Source organism: Mauremys reevesii, unplaced genomic scaffold, assembly GCF_016161935.1.
Source record: "Mauremys reevesii isolate NIE-2019 unplaced genomic scaffold, ASM1616193v1 Contig51, whole genome shotgun sequence".
Classification (NCBI taxonomy): domain Eukaryota; kingdom Metazoa; phylum Chordata; order Testudines; family Geoemydidae; genus Mauremys; species Mauremys reevesii.
The window spans coordinates 433,554-458,974 of NW_024100864.1; the positions used below are offsets into that span (position 1 = coordinate 433,554).

General features: G+C 53.8%; 4 non-coding genes across 4 annotated transcripts; all 4 read right to left on the bottom strand.

Moving 5' to 3' along the window:
• Nucleotides 1-2,164: 2,164 nt before the first annotated feature.
• On the bottom strand, nt 2,165-2,238 carry TRNAI-AAU. The gene has a single exon. It is a non-coding gene; the product is annotated as a tRNA-Ile (tRNA).
• Nucleotides 2,239-4,977: 2,739 nt separating this feature from the next.
• On the bottom strand, nt 4,978-5,051 carry TRNAI-AAU. Its single transcript has one exon. It is a non-coding gene; the product is annotated as a tRNA-Ile (tRNA).
• A 17,534-nt stretch (nt 5,052-22,585) lies between these two features.
• Nucleotides 22,586-22,657, bottom strand: TRNAA-UGC. The gene has a single exon. It is a non-coding gene; the product is annotated as a tRNA-Ala (tRNA).
• A 1,573-nt stretch (nt 22,658-24,230) lies between these two features.
• On the bottom strand, nt 24,231-24,302 carry TRNAE-CUC. The gene has a single exon. It is a non-coding gene; the product is annotated as a tRNA-Glu (tRNA).
• Nucleotides 24,303-25,421: the final 1,119 nt, after the last annotated feature.

Genomic DNA, 25,421 nt, shown 5'->3' on the forward strand with positions numbered 1-25,421 from the left:
TATGCAGCCCTAACCCCCCCCTCTCCCGAAACATTTCCACCCTGAAAATAAAAGACGCTTACCGGTAACTTGCTCCTCTGTTTGTCCTTCAGCAACTGCTGGCTGCTGCGATTGGCTTCCATCCTCCTGGCTTGAGAAGAGCTCCTGGCTGCATGCCTCCTGGGACTCTGGGGTGTCTTCCCCCATCCCAGTAGCTTCACTCGCGGTTTCCACACCCCCCACCTCCTCCTCCTCCTTCTGCTCCTGTCCCCCACCATGCTCAGAAGTGTCCATCGTGGTCCTCGGATTGGCAGTGGGGTCACCCCCAAGTATCGCGTCCATCTCCCTGTAAAAACGGCAGGTCGTGGGGGCAGCGCCGGATCGGCGGTTCCCCTCGCGGGCTTTGTAATAGGCACTCTGCAGCTCCTTTACTTTAACCCTGCATTGCAGCGCATCCCAATCATGGCCCCTATCCAGCATGGACCTTGATACCTGCTCAAAGATATCATAATTCCTACAGCTGGGACTGCACAGCTTCCTGCCCCAAACACTGATGAGGTCCAGCAACTCTCCATTGCTCCATGCTGGGGCTCGTTTGCCGCGTGGAGGCATGGTCACCTGGAAAGATTAACTGATTGCACTCCACACCTGGCTGCAGCAAACAGGAAGGGGATTTTTAAAATTCCCGGGGCACTTAAAGGGCGGGTCACCTGAGGCCAGAGCAGTAGAGTGCAAACTGATGAGCAGAGTGGCTGAACAGGAATTCTGGGATATCTCCTTATTCCCTGGAGGACAATTAAAGCGCTGGTGTGTGTCCACACCTGATGAGCAGCGCTGGATCACCAGCGCTGCATTCCTTATACCCCAACGGGTGCACAGCCAGCGCTGCAGCCAGGGAGTTGCAGCGCTGGATGTACCTTGCAAGTGTGGACAAAGAATAATTGCAGCGCTGGAAAGCCTCCACCAGCGCTGCAACTTGCAAATGTAGCCAAGCCCTCAGAAACAAAATACACCATGAAAAAGATCTAATGGCATAAGCTTAGGGTGAGCAATTGCAACACTAACAACAATTTGAAGAACTTCAAAACCACCTCTGCCTTTCCACACCAGCAAGGATATCAACAACCCCAGCTCATGCAAGAGTAGGGCTGTACCTTTCCACAGCATCTCAATTTGGGCAGCTTTCCATTCCCCTTTTCTGTGTAATGTCCCTCCCATGGGTTTCACTTGCGGAGCTGTACGACTCTGGCAGGGTGGCCATTTAGAAATCTTTTCCTTGCTTTTCTTTTTCGCCTGGCCCCAGCGTTAGGACCGTTTGGGTGTTTCAGTGTGTGTGTTTTCCCATTTGGAGGCATTTGGAAGTTTGGAAGGGGAGCCGAAAGAGGCGTCTGTTTCACAAGCAAGTTGGCTTTCTGCACAGGTAGGGCCCTTGGCCGTAAAGCAGCTCCGTCAGTGCGTCTGCATGGGGTCCCTCCAGTGCCTCAAGAGCCCGTGCTAAACTCTCGGTGTGGGCGTTTGGCTTGCGCCAGTCAGAGTGCCGTGCCTGCGTCTTCCCAGGGCCGGCTCCTGTGAGGCGCGCATAACTTGGGAGGAAAGGGTAGAAGAGAAAGCAAGTGAAGCTGAATTCAGTGGTGGTGCCCCTGGGAGTGGTCCTCCTGCTCCTACCTGTCGGAGGGTGGGCTTGGGGGTCTGGCTGTGGGCGGTGGGAGGATGGTGTCCAGGGAAGTCCCAAAGGTCACCCTGCGCCGGCGGAGTGTGAAGCCTCTCCCCTAGGTTGGGGTGACGAGTATTAAGCCTTCCTCTGTGGCTTGGGCTGGGGAGCGTGATCCGGCGTCGGGTCTATTTGGGTGGAGCTGGCAGCCAGCAAGAATTCAGGCCATCAGGTCAACCCTCTGTGGACAATGGGGGCGAGCCGGCAGGCCTGAGATTTTGGCTTCGCGGGCGGGCAGCTCAAGCCTGGCCTCCTATGAGCCTGGAAGGCAGCCGGCCGGGCTCACCCATCTCCAAGTTCCTTTCAGGCAGCAGGTGGAGCGAGGAGCCCTGGGAGGGGAGCCCAAGGAGGTGTCAGGACCTTGGTCCTGCCCAGCGCCTGCGCCCAGCAGGGCTCTTGCCCACTCCTGGCCCCTGCCACCCCTAGCAGTCAGCCAGAAGAGCAGAAGCCACCCTCTCCCTCCTACACCTGGAGTGGCCAGCATGGGGCTTGAATCCATGACCTTGGCGTTATTAGCACCATGCTTTAACCAACTGAGCTAGCCAACCAATGGCAAGCCCTCTCTTGCCTGACCCTTTTGGAAGGAGTCACCGGCTGACGCGGAGAACGATGTGGCCTCCATTATCGAATGGATGGATCGAGACACCACCTACTAAGGTAGGGGAATTAGCTCAAGTGGTAGAGTGCTCGCTTTGCATGCGAGAGGCAGCAGGATCAATGCCCGCATTCTCCAGCGGCAAGGCAGCCCCAGGACCTTCTCTTGCCCTTCTTTTAGAAGCCATGGACAGTCAGCCGGCTCAGCTCCTCCAGTGGCCTCCATCCTCTCGCTTGGCCTCCCAAAAAGCCAGCCCTTGCGGAGCACAAAGCTCTTCCACCCCGGCCCTTCTCCCCCTTGCGCTGACTGGGAGGCTGGCGACAGCTGGGGGAAGTTAGCTCAAATGGGAGAGCAGGGGAGAAGTAGTCAGACCCATACACACATTCTCCAGCCTGCTCTGCTCTGCTCTGCTCTGCTGGGCTGGGCTCTAGTGGGGGACCTGCACCTTTCTTTCTGAGCTCTCACTGGAGCACAATCCCTTTCCTCCTCCCTCCCTGCTAGTCTACGCCAAGCTCATTGGCCGGGAGGGAGAGCCACTCAAATACAGAATTACTCACATCCCAGGGGTCCATGAAGGGAATGAGGAGATGGGCGGGATGGCACGCGATACCAGCTCAGCTGAGACCGTGAGACCTCGCAGCCTCCTGATCTCAGGCAGCGTGGCAGCCGTGGAGCAGAGCAGAGCACCCAGACAGCTTGGAGACAGCCAAAGCGGGGAAGGGCTGCGTTGGTCTGGAAGAGGGAGTCGGTGGCTGTCTATCCTGGCGGAGGCAGGGTCGTTTTGCTGTATGCTGGGCCAGGGGCCAGGGAGTCTGCTAGAGTTGCTGAGCTGGGCCTGCTCCTGGCTTTGCTTGGGTTAGAGGAAAGTGGTGAAGATAAGAACGGCCCTCCTGGGTGAGACCGATGGTCCAGCTAGGCCACTATCCCGTCTTCTGACAGTAACCAATGCCAGGCGCTTCAGAGGCAATGGCCAGAGCAGGCAATCATCAAGTGATCTATCCCTGCGTTGTCTTCTGAAGCTTGGTGCTTGTTTCAGGGGCTAACTCTCAGCCCAGACACACTCCAGGGAGGGAGCGTTGGTGTTTGTGCCGAGGAGCGTGACTGGGACTCGGACCCCCTTCCCCAGCTCTGGGTAGCACGCCCCCCTCGCCCCCATTTCAGGCTGTGTTCTGCTTAAGGCCACAGAGCCCTTGCCTTTTTTTGCCCGGTGCCTGAGAGTCAGGCCAGCTGCGGGGAATTAGCTCAAGCGGCAGAGCGCTCGCTTTGCATGCGAGAGGTAGTGGGGGACGCTGCCCGCATTCTCCGAGCCGGTCAACTAAGGGCTCCTGATGAGCCTGGTGGACGGGAGAGCCGGCCATCTGACTTTTGGCCTGGCTGCCCATAGCGGTCAGGCCGAAAAATCAAAAGCCATCCTCCCCAGGCCCACAGCCACCCAGGGGCTCCTCTGCACCATCTTGCCTCCACGAGTGCCACACTCTGACCAGCTGAACCAGGCAAGCCACGGGAAGCTTCTCAAGGTCTTTCCCTGGTGTGGGCTTGGATGCGAAAAGCACCTGGCCGTTCATCAGCTGTTGCAAGAAGTGTGCAGAGTAGGAGTAGCGATGGGGCTGTAGCTTTCCACAGCATCTCAATTTGGGCAGCTTTCCATTCCCCTTTTCTGTGTAATGTCCCTCCCACGGGTTTCACTTGCGGAGCTGTACGACTCTGGCCGGGTGGCCATTTAGAAATCTTTTCCTTGCTTTTCTTTTTCACCTGGCCCCAGCGTTAGGACCGTTTGGGTGTTTCAGTGTGTGTGTTTTCCCATTTGGAGGCATTTGGAAGTTTGGAAGGGGAGCCGAAAGAGGCGTCTTTTTCACAAGCAAGTTGGCTTTCTGCACAGGTAGGGCCCTTGGCCGTAAACCTCAGCTCAGTCAGTGCGTCTGCATGGGGTTCCTCCAGTGCCTCAAGAGCCCGTGCTAAACTCTCGGTGTGGGCGTTTGGCTTGCGCCAGTCAGAGTGCCGTGCCTGCGTCTTCCCAGGGCCGGCTCCCGTGAGGCGTGCATAACTTGGGAGGAAAGGGGTAGAAGAGGAAGCAAGTGAAGCTGACTTTGAGTGGTGGTGCCCCTGGGCGGAGTGGTCCTCCTGCTCCTTCCTGTCGGAGGTGTGGGCTCGAGTGTGGGCTTGGGGGGTCTGGCTGTGGGCGGTGGGAGGATGGTGTCCAGGGAAGTCCCAAAGGTCACCCTGCGCCGGCGGAGTGTGAAGCCTCTCCCCTAGGTTGGGGTGCCGAGGATTAAGCCTTCCTCTGTGGCTTGGGCTGGGGAGCGTGATCCGGCGTCAGGTCCATTTGGGTGGAGCTGGCGGCCGGCAAGAATTCGGGCCATCAGGTCAACCCTCTGTGGAAATGGGGGTGAGCCGGCAGGCCTGCGATTTTGGCTTCGCGGGCAGCTCAAGCCTGGCCTCCTATGAGCCTGGAAGGCAGCTGGCCAGGCTCACCCGTCTCCTCCCCAGGCCCAAGTTCCTTTCAGGCAGCAGGTGGAGCGAGGAGCCCAGGGAGCAGAGCCCAACGAGGTGTCCGGAGCCTCCTCCTGCCCAGCGCCTGCGCCCGCGCCCAGCAGGAACCTTGCCTGCTCCCGGCCCACCTGGTTTTGGCCTCTGCCACCCCTAGCAGTCAGCCAAAAGAGCAGAAGCCACCCTCTCCCTCCTGCAACCCGAGTGGCCAGCATGGGGCTTGAACCCATGACCTTGGCGTTATTAGCACCACTCTCTAACCAACTGAGCTAGCCAGCCTACGGGGTGCTCGCTCTTGCTTCACCCTTTTGGAAGGAGTCACCGGCTGGCACGGGGAACAATGTGGCCTCCGTTATCGAATGAATGGATCAAGACAGCACTTGCCAAGGTAGGGGAATTAGCTCAAGTGGTAGAGCGCTCGCTTCGCATGCGAAAGGGAGTAGGATCAATGCCTGCATTCTCCAGAGGCAAGGCACCCGCGGGACCTTCTCTTGCCCTTCTTTTAGAAGCCATGGACAGTCAGCCGGCTCAGCTCCTCCAGTGGCCTCCATCCCTCTCCCCGCTTGGCCTCCCAAAAAGCCAGCCCTTGCGGATCACAAAGCTCCTCCTCCCTGGCCCTTCTCCCCCTTGCCCTCAGCCACCCAGGGGCTCCTCTGCACCATCTTGCCTGAGCCGGTGGAAGTGGAGCCTGGAACTGAGCTGATGCGCTGAGGGTTATTTGCACTGTGCGCTTCACACAGAGGTAAAAACACGGGGCACAGATCTTTGAGCACAACCCTCGTCCTGAGGAATGGGGCTGGGGCTGCATAAAGAGAGACCGGCTCTCCCTGGCAGCTCTACAGTGGCTCTTCACAGGGCAGTCCATGGCCAATTAGTACCAGTGTTTTGCCAGCCTCTTTTCCTTGGCTGACCTGGCTCCCCTCTCTGCTAGGGGAACTGGCAGCCCCAAACTTCCCAGAAACCATCATAGTGAGGCCAACCTGAGCACAGACACCTGCTCAGCACCCCGGGGTGCAGCCCTGAACTCCCGCAATCAGCTACGCTCAGCTGCCCACCCAACAAGCATTACACGCAGGAGCCTTCGTGCCCCGCGTGTTCAGGTCCCTCCCAGCGCCAGCTTTAAACTCCGCTGCTCAGTTCTAAGCTTTGGCCACACGGGGGCAGCCTGGAGCTCAGCCAAAGCCTCCCGTTGCTGGTTGTGTTTCCCACTCCTCGTGGCAGGTTCACACCCCGCAGGCAGATCTCTGAATCGGAGCCGAACCGTTCCCCAAATCCAGCGCTTTAGCAGCAGCTTTGCTAGGAAAGCGCTGACGTCCCCAAGTAACATAAGAGCCAGAGCGCTGGGTCCAGGATCCTCTATTGGGCCCCTCACCGTGGTGTCTGTCAGGTGCAAGGAGGAACCAGGAAATGTTTTCATGGCGTTTAAGGACAGAAGGGGCCATTAGCTCAGCTAGTCTGACCCCCGAATAACACAGAATTACACAATGACACATATTGATCCCACAGACCTTAGATAGATCAAAGCGTTTCAGCCCTCAGGAAGGAGGCTAAACTGGGTGCCAGAGGCAGCGAACAAGGAGCCCCCAAGGCAATGGCAGGGAACTGACGAGGTGAAATATGCCCCGATGATCCCAGCAGGCGACCCACCCCCATGCTGCAGAGGTGGGAGTCCCTGTTCCTCCTGCCCTTAAGAATCCCTGGTGGTAAGTGGGTACCCCCAGTTCCCCAGATAAGAATTCTCCATGGGATTTCCCTGGCTTCACCTCCAAATAAGAACATTGTGTGGAGGGAGTGGGAGGAAGGTTGTCTGGCAGATCTGTAAAGGGGGACTGTGTCTCCCTGTCTGGCCCAGGCTCCTGGGAGGAAGTGATCTCAGTGTGTCTGGCTGTCTCCATTCCTCCCACCCATAAGAATCCCTGGTGTGTTGGTGCACCCCAGACCATTAAGGATCTCTGGTGGGTGGGTGTCTCTCTCCCCCTAGTCAGGATCTCTGGGGCGTGCCTGTATAAAAGGAGACTGACTCACCCAGGCTGGGCTGCCATCATGGAACAGACCAGGTCCTTCTGTGGAGGGTTTGCGTTCCTCCAAGGACGTGATCTCAGTGTGTGTGGGTGTCCCTGTCCCTTCAACCCTTAACAATCCCTGGTGCATGGGTGCGCTGGGCCCCATTACAATCCCCTCTGTCTTACCCCCCATGAGGGATCCGGTGGATGTGGGGGTTCTCCATGCTACTGGGGGTGTCTGGTGCCCCTGTCCCTCCTGGTTAATAGTGGAGTGTGTGGGTGTCCCCCCGCCCGTTAAGGATCCGTGTTGTGCGGATGCCCCCGCTCTTCTCATTAAGAATGGTGCAACGGAGCATAAGGGTGTGTCCCCCACCCCATGAACTAGCTCCCGTGTGTGGTTCCCCTGCCCCCATCCAGGCTCTGTGGTGTGTGGGTGTCGCTGTTCCTCTTTTCAAGATCCGTGTTGCTTGGGCGCTTCCCTCCCCCGAAGTCAGATTCCCCAGCATGTGGGTGCTCCCATCCCCCCATCCAGGCTCTGTGGGGTAGGGGTGTCTAAAAAGAGACTGTGTCTCACTGTCTTGCCCAGGCTACGCTGCAGGGGCTATTCACAGGTGTGATCCCACTACTGATCAGCACAGGAGTTTTGACCTGCTCTGTTTCTGATCTGGGCCAGTTCACCCCTCCTTAGGTAACCTAGAGATCCCAAGCTTCCCCGGGATCACCATACTGATGCTGAACTTACTGCAGATACCCGATCAGCACAGCCCCCTGCAGCCCAGAACTCCTGAGCTCAAGCAATCTGCCAGCCTCAGCCTCCCCAGGAGCTGGGATCACAGGCACCAGCCACAGGGCCCAGCTTGCTTTGCAGCTTGGCAACTGGAGCTTTAAACTCTGCTTGTGAGCTCTGTGCCTTGGCCAGACGGGGACAGCCTGGAACTGGGAAATGCTCCTGCTCCCCCCGACCCTGTCTCATGTCGAGCTGCATGCGCCGCTGTCCTGCCAGGTAAGATCCCGGACGTTTTGGTGCCCCCTTCCCCCGCCCAGGTGTCCGGGTACCTCTGCCCCCCATACAGAATCCTGGATGTGTGGGTGTCCGTCCCTCTGCAGAGGATCCTGGAGTGTGGATACCCTTGTCCCCCCCTACAAGATCCTGAGTGGGTGGGTGCCACTCTCTCCCCCAGTAGATCTCTGGTGGGTGGGTCCCCAGGGTGTGAGTGCTCCCATCCCCGATACAGGCTGGGGGGGGGTATAACTGGCTCTCCCTGTCCTGCCCAGGTGGTGCTACAGCAGCTGTTCACAGGGGCAGCAACCCCACTGTCACCCTGCAGCTTTACCCTGCTCCAGGGGTGACCTACTTCACCCTCCTTTGGCAGCCTGGGGACCCCGAACTTCCCAGAATCACCTGATTGATGCCGAGCTTAGCACAGACACCGGCTCAGCCTGGCAGGGAGCTGCCCTGAGCCCTGACAATCAGCTTCCCTCCGCCTCCTGCTGCACGGCGAGGATCCCACGCGAGAGGCTTCGGGCCCAGTTTGTTCAGGAGCGTCCCAGGCTCCAGCTGTAAACTCTGCTCGTCGGTTCTAACCTTTGGCCACACGGGGGCGGCACTAACGGTCCCATCTAAACGCTGTTTGCGTTCGGCCCTTCGGATCGCAGATTGTAACCCGCGGGCAGATCTCCGAGTGCAGCCAAATCCCTCCCCAAACTGAACATTGAAGCAGCAGCTCCCGTTGGAAAGATCAGGATTTTTGCCTTTAAAAACAAGGGAAATGTCTGCAGCGAGAGACTGAAGAAGCTCAATTCATTTCATTGACTCCATGAATGTTCCTCTGTGTCCCCCTAAGAGTCATGCCCCACATTTTGGGGACCACTGAACCCTACTGGCTAAGCAGGGGCTAGTGATGCCAAAGCCCAGGGAAAGGGAGAACAAGTGCGGGGCCCCCAGCACTGGAGCCATGTGAAGGGGCTGCAGGAGAGGAGCAATGGCTGGTGGCCCAGGGAGTTAAGGGCAAAGGGGTCACAGGAGGGGGCAGGAGGTAGGGGTGAAGGAGGTGCAAGGGGTGGGAGTGCAGGAGCTAGCGGTAAAGGGGGAGTGGGGATCGTCCAGGGGCAATGGGGAAGTGCCAAAGTACAAACTTTGCCCAGGGCACCATTTTCCCTAATGCTGCTCTGAGCAAACAATTGGAAATGACCCTTCAGTGAGACCAGAACCATAGTGTAGGAAAGCCCCTTTGTTAAGTGGTGGTGGCTGAGGGCTTAGGAGATGGGTTAGAAAACAACACGCATTTGTTTATGGAGGATTGATTCTTGCCTGCTAGGCCAGGCTGGGGTGTGGTGTCTCCATGGCTGCACTGTCAGTATCTGATCTGCCCCAGGGAGCCAAGTCTAGACATATTCAGAGGCTCTATGCCAGGGTTTCTCAAACTTCCTTTCACTACAACCCCTTTCTGCTTTTTAAAAAAAAAACTTACTGCATGGTCCTGGAAAGATGCACCAAGCCCCTCCACACTGAGCACAAGCAGAGGAGACAAAGCCTGAGGCCTGCCCCAGTTAGGGGAGGGTAAAACCAGAGCTTGAGGGATTCAGCCCTGGGTGGTGGGGCTCAGACTTTTGGTTTCAGCCCCAGGCCCCAACAAGTCTAACGCCAGCCCTGGCGACCCCATTAAAACAGGGTTATGACCCACTTTGGGGTCCTGCCCCACAGTTTGAGAACCACTGCTCTATGCTGATGGGAGAGAGTTTTCCTGGGGGTGTAGTTAATCCACTTCCCAAGAGGTGGCAGCTATGTCAGTGGGAGAAACTATATCGGTGGGTGTGCAAGCTGTGGTGTTTGCCACATTTAAGAAGTTTAATCAAACCCCATTTTTAAAACCACCTGTGGTCTGGGAATTGCAAAGGAGCTCGAGGAATCAGGGTTTGTCCTTCAAAGTCCGGGACATCACGATTCCACACTCTTAGTGTCATGGGGATCTTGCTCAGTGGTAGAGTGCTTGACTGCAGTTCAAGTAGTTCTCAGTTCAAACCCCTCTGTTCTCTTATAACCCTCTTTCTTTTTTTAACAAAAAAGGAAAACATTTTCATTTCCATTCTCCATTATGTTCAGGGGCTCCTCTATACAGGAGTGCTTGATATGAATGTAAACACTCAACATTTCGCTGTCCAAATGCATAAAAACCTAGCAAAGCTGTCCATCTGCTGAAATCAGTTCCAATCCTCTAAGTGTCTAGTTTATGTTTTCATCAGTTAAACAAAGTTGTCATATGAATGTACATTTGCAGATCCCTCTTCTCCAGGAGCTGTGTTGTGCAGAAGAACAAGAACCATATCCAGGTGCAGTTCAGGAGTCTGATAACCAAAGAGCCACCAAATGTTCTGAGGGCTGGAGAAAAATGCCTTCTAGTGAGCTATTGAACGAGCTCAACCTGTTTAGCTTATCAAAAGAAGATTGAAAGGTGACTTCATTGAAGTGTTGAAGGGCCTTAATGGAGAGAAAAGATTGGGCATTAAAGGGCTTTTAATCTAGCAGAGAAAGGCATAACAAGACCCAATGGCTGGAAGGTGAAAAGAGACAAATTCATATTACAACTAAGACACAAATATTCAACAGCGAGGATGATTCACCACAGGAACAATCTACCAAGGAAAGTGGTGGATTCACCATTTCCTGATGTCATCTAATGGAGACTAGATGCCTTTCTGGAACGTGTTTTTCTGTCTCATGTTTTCCTGTCTAGCCGGCTTGCTTCCTAGAATGAATGCTCCTTGAGTGGGGTGATCCACAGGGAGTAGCTCAAACCTCCAAAGTGCCTGGGCAGGGGCAGGACATTAGCACAGCAAGGGAGGGGTGTGGCAGTGACATCACAAAGGCTTTTTGCAGGGGCTCAGACTATTGGTCAAAGGTGGTGGGGAGGTGGTGACCTCACAGAGAGATGCTGACATCAGCCAGGCAGGACAGGGGCGAGGGGCCAGGGAAACCTCAGAGACCCCTGTGGCTTTGCTTCAGCAAGTCTCCTTCTCCCGGTCTCTCTTTGAGGACTGAGAGAGTATTCGGGTTCACGTACGTGAGTGCCAGGAGGAACCTCTTTCGAGTTTTCTCCTTCCTTGTCCTGATTTTACTAGAAAACAGCCGTCCCTGTTTAGAAGGTAAGAGCCTTCTCGAGGTTTGAAACCTGTTCAGTCTGATCCATCTGGTGACAGTTGAATTCTAGGCATGGAAAACACGAGCTTAAGGAGGCAGAATTTTATTGCACACCTGGGATTTTGTCCCTTAGAATCACTGGGGTCATTAGGGTTTGTCCTTTTGGTTTCACCTTTTCCTCCATCCATCCATCCCTCCCTCCTTTCTCTTTGTCTCTTGCTTCTTTTGTCCTTTCTCCTGTTCCCCTCCCAACACCAGGAGGAGTGTGCGTATGTGTCTCAGGGGAATGCTCTGCAGCTCCCACTCTGGGAGGTCCACCCAAAGTGTGGGGCTGAAATAGTGCTCAGGCAGTGATCCCCACCGGTGACCTGGGCCATCCTTTGGGCGAGAACCTCAGCCTCCCGTCCTCAGACTCTACCCTGATTGGCTGAGCAGGGGGTTATTGACAGGGAGGAGACTCAGGTCCTTGTTGTTCTCTTTTAAGCCCAAGGAAATAAGTCAGAACCCGTCATATGTTTGATGAATTTTGCTGCTCCTCTGCATTAATTGTCTCTGAGCAGTTCATGATTCTCTCTAACATTGCAGTTCTCCTCAAATACTTGCTGAGTATTTATTGTGCACTGTTGTTGGTCTGGAGCTCATCTGAGAGCACTTTATTCAGGTCATTCAGTGTCTGAAATTCAAGATCCGATGGTTAGTTTGAAAATCAGGGCTCAACAAAATATTTTTGCAAAGAACTTTCATCTCACTTGTTTTGATTTCGAGAAACAAACTGGTTTAGTCTGAGGAGGATTTTCTGACAGAAATGGTTTCAATGAAATATCCCCACCATCTCGATTCCTGGGCTCTAGCCCTTTCTCTGGGTTTTTTTTTTTTTTGTCCATTAGAACAGGAGTCAGGACTGTTGGCTTCTCTTTCTGGCTCTGCCACCACCTTGCTGTGTAGGCCCCTGGGAAGGTCACTTCCCTTCTTTGTACTTCAGGCTTCTCCCCATATGTCCAATGAGAACAGGGACAGTTCTCAAACTCTGGACCAGGGCCACCCAGAGGGGGCAAAGGGGGCAATTTGCTCTGGCCCTGGCCTTGCACGGGCCCCAAGAGAACAGCGGAGGCTCCCGCCTCCGCCTCTCCTGGAGCCTCAGCGCATCAAATGCCCTGTCTCCGCTGGGGCCCCTGAGCCCCGCCCCGCTCCGAGCCGCGTCGTCAGGGGCGGGACTGAGAGCTCTGGGCTGAGCTCTGCTCCTCCGCTCGGCGTGGGCTCCCAGCCCCGCCTCCCTACGCGGCTCAGCTGGACGGAGCTCAGGCCCCGCCGCCACACGCTGCGGCTGTTCGGCGAGGCGCTGAGACTCCGGGTGAGGAGGAGCCGGGTAGAGGCTGGGGCCGGGCGGGAAGCGGGACCCGCCGCGAAGCGCAGCCCGGTCTTTGGCGGCCGGGACCCGTTCTGTTCCGGGACCTGCCGAAGTGCCCGAGATCGCGGCGGGACCTGCCTCTCCCTGCCGCCAATTTACCGCCGAAGACCGGGCTGCACTTCAGCGCGGGTCCCGCTTTGGCGGTAATTCGGCGGCGGGGGTCCCGCCTCGGGTCTTTGGGGCACTTCGGCGGGTCCGGAACGGAAGGGCCCCGCCGCCAGACCCCGGCCCCGGAATCCTCTGGGCAGTCCTGCTCTGGGCAGTCATTTTCAGCCAGGCCCCAGCAGGGATAACTAAAAATTTATATAGATATATATATATGTATACATAAAAAAGACTTTCATTCCTTAGGAACCGGTTCCCTATAAAAAGTTCTGATTTAAGGGATGTGCCACAGTATGTATTTTTTGTACCAATAGGGTTACCATGTGTCTGTATTTTCCCAGGAGGAATTTTTAAATTTTTTAATTTTAAAAATTCCTCCCAGACAGTGATTTAAGAACCAAAAAGCCTGACATGTCCAGGAAAATACGGGTGTATGTTAACCCTACCTAAAGTTCTTTTTTAAAAAGATGGGCCTGAACCAGAAACGAATTCCGTTTTACATGTGTGGGTCCCTGCCACTCCCTGGGGGTGTGCTAGGGTGACCAGATGTCCTGATTTTATAGGGACAGTCCCAATTTTTGGGACTTTTTCTTATCTAGGATCCTAATAACCAACACCCCCTGTCCCGATTTTTCACACTTGCTGTCTGGTCACCCTAGGGTGTGCACATGTGTGGGTTCAGCTGCTCCTGCCCCCTCATTGAAGCAGGTGTGCAGGGTTACTGCCCTGGGAACTGCAGGGCACCAGTGGACATGGGGCTGGCTGGAGGCAGGGCAGGGGCTGACTAGAGGTAGGGTCTGGCTGCAGGCAGGGCAAGGGGTGCGGGGCTGGCTGGAGACAGGGTGTGCGGGACTGGCTGGCTTCAGGCAGGGGGGTGCAGCAGGGGTTGGCTGGAGACAGGGCAGGGGGTGCGGGACTGGCTGCAGGCAGGGCAGGGGTTGCAGGGCCGGGGGTGGAGGGCGGGGGCGGGCCGGGGGGGGGGGGGAGGTGGCGGGCTTCAGGCCGGGCTGCGGGGGGTCTGAGCGGGGTTGGCTGGAGACAGGGCCCGGGGTGCGGGGCTGGCTGCCGGGGGTGAGGGGCTGGCTGTGGGCAGGGGTGGGGCTGGCTGGAGACAGGGGCTGGCTGCAGGCAGGGCAGGGGGTGCAGGGCTGGCTGGAGATGGGCTGGCTTGGGGCCGGGGGTTTGCGGCGGGGGGGCGGCCGGGGCTGGGGCCGGCGGGGCGGGGGGTGCGGGGCGGGCGGCAGGGCAGGGGGTACAGCCCACCCTGTACGGTAAGTGCCCCCTCATCCCTCCTCAGCACCGGGTAGCAGCAGCAGCCTGGGGCTCGGGGCTATTTACATGGCCCGGGCTCCCTGCGTCCACTGCCCCGGCCTGGTAAATAGCTGAGGGAGCCCTGGGGAAGCGGGGGCTCTGGGGCTATTTAAAGGGCCTGGGTGGTAGAAGCAATGGGAACCCTGGAGTTTTTAAACAGCCCCAGCGCCCCACAGCCCTACTCCCAGCCCTATCCCAGCCCCTGCTGGGAGCCCCAGGCCCTTTAAATTGCCCCTGGGAAGCCGGGCCACCCCAGTGCGGCGAACCGGCTCTTGCTGGTACACGGTACCAGGGCTTGGGCACGGGGCCCTCTTAGGTGGGGGCCCGATTCAGGGAATCGGAGAATCGGCCTAAAGCTGGGGTGGGGTGGGGTGGGGTTGGGGGTGGGGTGAGGTGGGGCAGGACTTGGTCACATTCTGGGCACCACCAAAATTGTACAAACCCACCGCCCGTCCAGCCCAACCTTCTGCTGATGCACCTCAGCCCACACCCCTGCAGGGTTTGAAGCTTCCATTGCTTAAACTCCAGGACACTGAGGGATTTCAGCTCCCGTTGTTAGACAAAGGGCCAGATATATGCTTAAGCCAAATAAGGCCAGATATATGCTTAAGCTAAATATATGCTCAGGCATTTGTCATCTTCCCCTCCTGTTTTTCCAGTTGCTACCCCCGTCCAAAGTTTCATGGACACAAGATATATATATAATGTATACCAAAAATGGGAATGAGTTAAACAAATGTTCCACGACCATGGAAAAGGAATATGAGGAGGGGGTAAGGGGGAACAGATGCTTCCTAATTATTACCAGGCACAAATGTAAAGAATGCATAGGTTAGCAGAATTTGACATGCGAATCGAAGGTATAAAAGGACCTGTCTCGGACCTGTATAGTGTGCTCCTTCTCAGGCACGAGCCGAGAAAGACACCCGCTCAGCTGACCGAATAAAGAATCTGGTAACCGTCCCCCTGTCTCTCCGTGCCTCCTTGGGGTAATTGGAAACGCTCCAGGGGGAACGAGCCTATTTGGCTAACAAATGGCGACCGCGGCAGGACTTCTCTCCCTGTAGGGGGCGCTTGACCGGCGGCCGAGGACGACCTAGGAGAGTGGCCACCTCGGGCTGTGGTTTGCTCGAGTTCCAGGTTGCCTCAATCGGCCGGGACGGCTGCGCCCCCTCTATAGAGAACTCCACAGGTCACGGAAGCAGAGGCGGACGGCGCAGAGGGGAGTCCAACTGCCGGACGCGCCACTCCAGGCGGTAAGTGCGTTTGCCTGTCGGGTTTGAGGTATAATACCTAACAGGAGCGCCCCTGCAGTGTAGGTTGGACACGGGAACCCTCTAGGTAGCACGTGCATGGGATAGTGGACTGCAGTATACTATGTTGATATATCAAATGTGTAATGTTCCTTGTTAAATATTTACTTGCCAATGACTAACTCCACCAGTTCGTGGACTGTTCTGGGCAATTACGGGACCTGGAACAACCCCAGGGATTGATCCTGTTTTGACAACAGTATTCTTGTTCTTTCTAGTAATGTTTTGTTGGAAACCGAAATTATAATCATTTGAGCAAGCAGTTAGGGAACCTGTGTGTGTATGAAAGGAGTGAATGCCGCTGACCAGGTCTGGGACTTAAGCTGATCCTAGCCGCCCCAAGATTTCTGTAGAGGAAACTCGATGACCGGAAAATCTTGATCGCAAGGGGGGTCAGCCGAACCTCGTGACCCAGTGGAACCCTGAATGAATGATACTCCTCCTCTTCTTTCCCTCTAATAGATCAGGTCAAAATATAATGGGGTCCTCTCAAAGCACCTTTCTTGGGACACCTAGGGTGTATGTTGAATAATTGAAAGCGTTTAGACGCCAGGCTGATTATGGCATTGTATTATGTAAGGACAATCTTATAAAGTTCTGTACTCTGGAATGGGCATCACTCGGGGTGGAATGGCCCGAGGGGGGAACACTCAAACCAGAGATCGTACAAGCTGTGCATAGCACTGTGACCCGGAATGGCAATTGGGATCAATATCCTTATATAGATATTTGGCAGGATCTCGTGGCCAACCCTCCCCATGGTTGCAAAAATGTAGAACACAAAATCTTAAAACTCTGATGGCCCGTGCCCCCGTTAAAAGCCCGGTCCCCGTTAAGAAATCTTGTCCGCCAACTATAATTTAAAAATATAAGGGAGCTTTTAGAGATTGCAATGAAGGTTTATGATCGCAGAGACGATGAGGAACGAAGAAAGGGGCCCGCGTTTTGCACTGGCCCTAAGGGAGGGAAATGAGGAGAAGGGGGCAAGGCTAAAGGACGACCGGGGCCACCGGGTAAAAGTAGGGAAAGGGTCCCGTTTAGGCGAAATCAATGTGCTATCTGTAAGGAGGAGGGACATTGGAAAAACGAATGCCCCCGGCGACATGCCAAAGGAAAAGAGTACACGGACAGGGTTTTTCCCTCCCCCGTTTACTACAACGGTACAGGACTTTCGGGAGAGAGATCTTCCCCATAGGGGGGCCGGGGGACCCAGCGGCCCCTCCTGGCAGCACAAGCTGCCAGCTTGGATCCCACGGTAAAAATTAAAGTGGAGGGGGGCCGCCCAATTGAAGCCCTAATCGATACTGGGGCTACCCTTAGTCTACTCCCCCTCAATAAGGCTCCCCGGGGTAGAACACAGGGAAGTGCAATTGTTCAAGGGATTGAGGGGCAGATCAGAGTTTTGGAAAAAACTCTCCCTCTCCTAGTAAAAGTCGGGGACCAACAGATCTCTCACCAGTTTGTTTGTAGTCCCTCCTGTCCAATAGCACTACTCGGACGAGACATCCTCACTAAATTGCAGGCGGATATCTCGTTCGAGAACGGGAAAATGGAAGTTAGAATCCCGAAGCAACAAACCTCTAACTACCAGATGGCTCTCATAAGTGCTGGAAATCACTCCTCGGAATGTCAGGAGAGTGACGAGAGCCAGCTGCCGGGGGTTAACTCTGAGGTTTGGGCAGAGGGGGGAGGAACTGCCCGGGCTAAGAATGCTGCACCAGCGCGCATCTCCCTTAAGGCGGGAAGTAGCCCGGCCCGAATTCAACAATACCCCCTTAAGTTAACCATTCGAATCGGGCTGAAACCTCTGATTCAAAAATTCCTGCAGTGTGGATGGCTAAGGGAAGGCACGTCCCCATACAATACTCCGATAATGGGAGTGCCTAAGCCTAACGGACAGTATCGATTGGTCCAGGACCTGAGACAGATTAACAAACTAATAGAAGCCCCCTACCCAGTTGTCCCAAATCCCCATACGATTTTAGGCCAAGTACCTAAAGACCACGGCTGGTTCTCGGTAATAGATTTAAAAGACGCCTTCTTTTCCATTCCCCTTGATTTAGAATCTCAAAAGTTGTTTGCTTTTGAATGGGAGGATCCGGACACCCACTACAAGGCCCAATATCTCTGGACCGTTGTCCCACAGGGGCTTACCTGTGCGCCTGAGATTTTTGGCAGCCAGCTAAAAAGGGACCTGGCTCCATTCCTAGCTAACCACCCTGCATGGAAACATAGTTCAATATTGTGATGATCTACTCTTAAGTACTGGAAATAGAGGCAGCATGTAAAGAACACACAATAGAGCTCCTTAATTACCTTGGGGAACAAGGATATAAAGTTTCACGGAGAAAGCTCAATTAGTTAAGCAACAGGTCACCTTCCTCGTATCACCTCTGCCAAGGGAGTCGCAGTTTGGGGAAAGAAAGAATTCAGGTTATACTCGACAGCCCTCAGCCCCGAACCCCGAGAATTAAGAGCATTTCTGGGACTGACTGGCTTTTGTCGACTCTGGATTCCTGACTATGGGGGAAAAGCTAAACCATTATATGAGTCCCTAACTAAGGAAGGTTTGCTTCACTGGGTATGGACCAAGGAAATGGAAAAAGCATTTCGAGAGCTTAAAGAAGCCTTGGTTCAGCCTCCTGCTCTGGCTCTCCCAGATTCCCGAAAGCCATTCACCCTATACGTTCATAAAAGGAGAGGGGTGGCAGCTGGAGTCCTGTGCCAGAGGTCAGGACCAACCTGGCGACCCATTGATACTATTCAAAAGTCTTGGATCCCGTCGCCAAAGGATGGCCTGCCTGTTTGCGGGCCGTAGCAGCAACCGCCCTCCTCGTTCAGGAAGCCGAAAATTAACCCTGGGTGGAGATACTGAAGTTGTGGTCCCACGGGGTGCCTCAGATACTGGGAACTGGTGCTGGGGAAAAGCATCTAAACCCCAGTCGACATACTAGATAATGGGGCTCCTGCTGGCCCCCAATCTGACCTTTAAGACAGTCAGTTCCTTAACCTGCCCACCCTCTTGCCTGATCCCCAGGCCTCCTCTGAGGCCGGTCCTATGCATGATTGTATTGAAGTCTTGCAACAAGAGACCAAACCCGATCTGATCTTTCAGATCTGCCTTGGCCCAATCCTGATGTTGAGGGATATGTTGATGGGTCTAGTTATGTGGTAAATGGCAAGCGATTTACTGGGGCAGCGTGGTGATTAAGGATAAAGGGATACACAAATTCTAAACTCAGCTCCAACTTATCTGCTCAGGCAGCGGAACTAGTGGCTCTCATTGAGGCTCTCCGCTTGGGAGCCGGGACAACCCTTAACTTGTATACCGACAGTCGGTATGCCTACATGGTAGTGCATGCACATGGGACCCTGTGGAGAGAAAGAGGATTCATTACGGCCTCAGGCCAAAAGATTGCACAGGGGAGCCTCATTAAAATGTTGCTCGAGGTCCCAATGCTCCTCTCCGGGTTGCCGTGATACATGTGCGTGCCCATGGGAAAGCCCCAGAGGCCGAACAGCGAAGGTATAATCAGCTGGCTGATCAGGCTGCGAAGGAGGCCGCCCGAGATGGGGCCCTATGGCTTCTCATGGTTCAGGACACTGAGGCTAAAGCCCCTCCTCCCCAATACACGGCCGAGGAGATAGGTCAAGCCCAGGCTGCGGGAGGCCGGCAGGTTTCCTCTGGATGGTGGAGACTGCCTGGGGGAGAGGTTTTTGTACCCAGGCCAGTACTCCAGGAAATCTTCCGGCTCTTGCATAGAGAGGGACATTTGGGGTCTGGGGCAATGGTTGATTTGGCCTCCAGATCCCTTAAGGGGCTGGGCATGCACATGGAGGCCCAGAGAATTGTTAATAACTGTGCCGTCTGTCAACAAACTAACCAGAAGGGATGTGGCCCTCCTGCCCGATGGGAGGCCGACCATGGGCTATGTTCCTTTCAAAGGTGGCAAGTTGACTTCGCTGAGGTGCCCTTGCAGGCTATAAATACCTGCTTGTATTTGTTGATCAACCTACGGATGGGTGGAATGTTACCCCACCCGGCATTGTCAGGCCCGGCTGTCACTAAGGCCCTGGTACAAGAAATACTTCCTCGTTTCCATCTCCCCGAAGTAATTGAGTCTGATAGGGGAAGCCACTTTGTTTCACAAGTGGTCCAGCAGGTATCCCAGGCTCTCGGCATACAGTGGAAACTACATACACCCTGGAGGCCGCAGAGCTCGGGTCAAGTGGAAAGGATGAATAGAATTCTCAAAGATACTCTTACTAAAATATGCACAGAATCTAACTTAAAGTGGCTCGATGCTTTGCCACACGCCTCACTCCGCATTCGGAGGGCCCCGCGAAAGGGTCTTAAACTTTCACCCTTTGAGCTGGTCTTTGGGTTTCTCCCGAGTACTCATCCCAGGGTTCCGGAGGACGTAACCTGGGAAGTGGGAAATGACTTACTATGGAAACAGGTTTCCGGTTGCAATCTGTTTGTTACAGCTGCATCGATACGCGCGCCTTTCCAGGCTCCTTCCCTTGACCAGACCGTGCATCCATTCCGGATCGGTGACCAGGTCCTTATCAAAGTGGAAGCGTGACCCTCTCACGCCGAGGTGGGACGGTCCACACACTGTTTCGCTCATCAGCCAAGCCGCGGTTAAAGTCCTCGGGAGCGACAAATGGTCACACCACACACGGGTTAAGCGGTTCCTGAACCTGAACCTGGAAGCCGACTCAACAGAAGAGGACATCAGCCCTCTGTCCGCCCGGCTCCGGAGGCCCGGGTGGCACGGGCGAAGACACCGCCTGGGAATATCAAGGACTAGACGGACTAAAAGGATTGTTTAAGAGAAAACGATGATGCATTTACTATTAATACTATTGTTTGTATATTCGCACTGTTATTCTGATTGGGAGAATAGGTTTGTGCAACTAGGGGAGACAATAGCTAATTCCTTTAATCTTAGCAGCTGCTGGGTTTGTGGGGGTCCAGGGGATTGGAATGAGTGGCCTTGGTAGCTCCAGCCGGTACAAGCTAAATGGTGGATCAGTAACTTGAGTATATCCATGATGGAACGGGACATTGGACTGAGGATAGCAGTCCTTGGCGCTCTATTCTTCTGGAATAGGGATCCTCTGTCTCAATCGGACTCGACAAGAGGGAGGTCTGTGGGTGAAAGTCAATGTGACTGGACCTCATCTCTAGGGTTTGACTGCCACGATCACCCTAGCTGCCATACGTATGACTGTTCTAAATATCAGGGCGATGGAACGACACCCACGCAACTCACTAATCATAGCTGGGTACAATGTTCCTACCAACAGCATACTGGCGAGGGTTGTAAGGCCGTAGGACTAGATGGGTTCTTGATGCCCTCTTATAAGTTGCCAGCACGACAACACCATCAGTAAGGACCATGTGGTACGCTGGTACCAGTGGGCATGGCAACACTCTAATGGAACTCGGTAACCCATTTCAACCATTTCTGGTCTACAACCAATAGCCCTAAATTCGGTTGTAATTGTGGTTGGAGGAAGGGCTGGGCGTGGAAATGAATATTGCAATCCCGAAGGTACGTCCATCGCACTAGGGGTCCCCTAGAGATGGGTAACTCTTTATACTATGAAGAGCCGGGCCCCGAGGACTACCTCTGAGACTTGGGAGGGCCTTTGCAAAGGGAAATTGGGCCCTAAAAGGCCATTACTGATATGGGCAATACGCTTATCGAAGATTGCCCTCAAATTGGTCAGGAATATGTTACGTCGGCTACATTAGGCCTTTGTTCTTCCTAAGCTACCAGGTACAGGGAGGCAAATTGGGAGCCAAGGTGTACGATGATCTGATTAGGAGAGGCGGTTGGATTCCTCATTGACCGTTGGAAGCTCCCAAACGTGGGGAGCTCAGGAATGGCCCCCTGAGAGAATTATAAAACATTATGGGCCAGCTACATGGAATCCAAATGAATGGATCGCAGGGGCAAGAGAGCCCATTTACAACTTAAATCGGATAATCAGGCTGCAAGCTATCTTGGAAATAATAACTAATCAGACGGCTGAGGCTCTTGATCTCTTAGCCGATCAGTCCACTCAGATGAGAAATGTGATCTATCAGCATCATCTAGCTCTTGATTATTTGTTACAGAGGAAGGAGGAATCTGTGCAAAGTTAAACGAGTCTAACTGCTGCTTACAAATAGATGACAATGGAAAAGCAGTAAAACAAATAACAAAGGAATTGAGGAAGTTAGCTCACGTCCCGGTCCAAACCTGGGGTGGTTGGAATACGGATTGGTTTACGTCCTGGTTGCCGCAACTAGGATGGCTGCGAGAAGGTTTTCTTCTCTTTGTACTCTTTATTACAACCCTATTGACCCCAGCTTGCTTCGCTCCCTGTGTAGTCACCTTGGTTCGACGAATGGTGAATCGAATGATACATCAACGGATGATGGCTATGTATCAGCCAGTAAAAGCTGAAGACTGGGTCAAATAAGGCTCTCAAATTGCTTTTAGGGGAATTGTTAGACAAAGGGCCAGATATATGCTTAAGCCAAATAAGGCCAGATATATGCTTGCTTAAATATATGCTCAGGCATTTGTCATCTTCCTCCTGTTTTTCCAGTTGCTACCCTGTCCAAAGTTTCATGGACACAAGATATATAATGTATACCAAAAATGGGAATGAGTTAAAACAAATGTTCCACGACCATGGAAAAGGAATATGAGGAGGGGTAAGGGGGAACAGATGCTTCCTAATTATTACCAGGCACAAATGTAAAGAATGCATAGGTTAGCAGAATTTGACATGCGAATCGAAGGTATAAAAGGACCTGTCTCGACCTGTATAGTGTGCTCCTTTCTCAGGCGCGAGCCGAGAAGGACACCTGCTCAGCTGACCGAATAAAGAATCTGGTAACCGTCCCCTGTCTCTCCGTGCCTCCTTGTAATTGGGAACGCTCCAGGGGAATGAGCCTATTTGGCTAACACCCTTTGCCCACAGGGAACCTTCACCCCACTCCCAGCCAGGTTCTTGGTCCATGGATCACTGTAGGGGCTGGGTCCTGCTGGGTCTTTTCTCTCTGTGACAGGCCAGGGTGCAATAACTGGGGTATCTGAGCACCCAGGACCTTCTGTGGGCTGCCATTCCCTTCCCCTTCTGTGGTCTCGGCTGTCATTGACTCCAGCCTTTTTCTACCCATCGTCAGCACTATCCCAAGCCAGCTGCACTCGCCTCAAAAAGACAGTGTCCCCTGGTGGGTGTAAATCACTGACCTCTCTCTCTGAGCACTGACTGCCCCTCTGTTTCCTGGCTCTCAGTCTGTGCAGATGGACCTTTCCTCCAGTGCTGGAGGATTCGCCCTTCTCATCTACCCTTGTCCCAGGCAGCACAGCGGGTGGGAATCTACATGTACTGAGGTGACTTAGGAGCAGAACCCCACAACCTTCCATGCAATTGGCACTTGCCCTCACTGAGCAGGATTGAAATTCTGCAGGAGACTGCTGGGCCACATCCTCTGGGCATGAGCAAAGCAGCAGGGTGAAAAAGAAACCTGGAGATGCTGGGGATTGAACCCAAAACCTCATACATGCAAAGCATGTGCTCTACCAGTGAGCCACATCCCCAGATAGTCTTTGCTTGCTATGAGTTACACCAGGGTAGGCAACCATGGCACGTGTGCCAAAGGTGACCCATGAGCTGATTTTCAGTGGCACTCACACTGCCCAGGTCCTGGCCACCAGTCTTGGGGCTCTGTATTTAATTTAATTTTTAATGAAGCTTCTTAAACATTTTAAAAACCTTATTTACTTTACATACAACAATAGTTGGTTATATATTATAGACTTATAGAAAGAGACCTTCTAAAACATTAAAATGTATCACTGGCATGCGGAACCTTGAATTAGAGTGAATAAATGAAGACTCGCACAGCACTTCTGAAAGGTTGCTGACCCTGGGTTACACTCAGCCCTCTTGTTTCCAGAGCACCCAGTGGCCTAAGAGCAGCCTGGGGGACACATTCCCTGCTCTGAGTGGGCCAAACCTGCTGTCCTGGAGATTGCTGGTTCTTAGGGTCACTTGCAGCAGGGCCAGATTTGATGTGTGGGGCAGAGAGAGGTGCCCTGACTCAGGGTGCAGAGATATAATCAGGTCTCTCCCCAGCATTGGGTGGGGCGCTGCCACCCCTGCTGGAAGGTAATGGGAGGAGGGGGCGTGAGTCGCTCAACACCTGACCCTGTGGCAGCAGTGCTGTGGGAGCTCCAGGTGTTTCTAGGATCTGCTTTACACCTGCCTGTAAAGTCCAGCTTTCCCAGTACATTCACTGTGGTGCAATTGGGTCACTGTTTCCATGGCTGAGCAGCAAAGAATTTCTCCCAGTTTCTTCTATTGGCAGCAGCATTAGCCTGTGTCAGTGATTAATGAGGTGGATCTAGTTATAGATTGTTATTCATTCCCACCTTGACTATTCATACAGTCCCTTTCCCATGCAGATTCCCAGCACCTCGGTGATCCTGGTAGCAGGAGTTGGGTCCTGAGACTTTCAGGGTTCTTTCCTCCACCTGGAGTGAACTCAGCTTTTCCCCATCCCAGACTATCCATGAAATAACAACAGGGCATAAAGAAAGAGGAGGGAACATCTCACGGCCAGGGCTGGATGTGCCCAGGGCCCCTGCTTGTCCATTGTTTCCATGGAATTTGGCCCCCTGCTTTGCACAAGGGACAGAGAAAGATCTTGCTGTTCCTGTGTCTGTGCAAGGAAAATTGTGCTTCTGTATGAAAGAGAGGCGGGAAATGGCCCCATGATGGGACAATAGCCTCAGGATTAAGACCTAAGGACTCAGGCTGAGAACTGATAGAACTCCACGCATCTGGGATTTAATAAATTGTCTTCATGGAGCAGGGCCATTCCAGTAGTTTTGGCACCCCAAGCGGAAAAAAATTAAAAGTTGTAATCAATGGCAGCTCTACTGCTGCCACTTTGGTGGTACCTTCCCTCTGAGAGGGACTGAGAGGGCAGAATTGCCGCTGAAGCCTCCCCTTTCCATTGACCAGCCCAGGGACCTGCTTGCTGCGCTGGTGCCTGGAGCCAGCCCTGCCATGGAGACACTGGGAAGATGGGGGGAATCAGGAAAATACAATGGATCTGTTTACATTGCAAGTGAAGAATAATTGAAGCTTTCTGGTTTAAAGCCATTTTTCCCTGGCTGGGAATTGAACCCAGGCCTTGGCAGTGAGAGTGCCAAATCCTAACCACTAGACCACCAGGAGGTGATGATGGTGTTGTTCTTCCCACTTATGGTACACTTTCTCTTTTTTTTAGGCTACTTAGCCACTTCTGAAACTGTTCCACTGTCCACTCCCTGAGGGGCTAAGAGCAGAGAACCCCTGTGCTCAGGGTCACAACCCCAGCCCAACCCAAGTCACTGAAACAAACTCAAATGATGCTTCCCTCCAGCAGGATCACAGAGACACACAAAAACCACATGAGGAAACAATCCTCCTCTGCCTTCATTTACCCCATCGCAACCCTCTCAGCAGCCCGCTCTTGTGGGAAGGACACTGAGCTGATAGGAGCTCTGGCATAGAGACCAAGGGAGGGGTGCTGCTCTCCTGGGTGTGAGCTGATCACATTCTGACTCTGTGTAACAGGGCTCTGAGCTTTGCCATCTTGTGAGTTCTGGAGCACTGAGCCCCCTGACACTTCTGCTGGGAGCATGGGGATTGCAACAGCTGCAAGCCCTTTTCCTGTCTCCTTGTCCTCCTCGGCTTCCCCAGACCTTCCCACAAATGGTTCTATCAGGCGCTGGAGGGATCTAAGGACCTGCAGGTTTCCCTCACCCACCTCTTAAGGCTGTGTAAACAGTGATTCCCTTCTCTGACACTCCTGGGCCTGGGCTTTTGAGTTTTTCCTCAGGGACCTGATTCCCTGTGAAATGTGTGTGGGGAACTCAGACTCAGACTCTCCCCACTAGATGAATCCAACAGCACCTCCCACTGGTGGAGAATCCAAATTCCACCCTCCCACCCTGGTTACTCTGACCAGCTGATGGCGACAGCATGCTGCATCAACCCCAGCCTCTGGGCTAGAAAGCAGCATCTAACCAGCCTTGTGACAGCTCCGGTTTGCTCGCTGAGACATAACGGAGCAGGAAAGAAGGCAAATGTCAGACAGGAACCTCAGCTCACAACAAACACCTCAGGCTCCTTCTACACTGTGACTGGGCAGATGACTGACTTTAAATCTAGCTAGCTCAGTTGGTAGAGCATGATGGTCTTTCAGGTGTGAAAACCCCAAAATCAGTATAATTAAGCTGACCTAAGCTGTGGTTAGATAGTGCTAAATGAAAGGAAAGATTGTTCTGCCAATGCAGCTATTACAGGGATGGA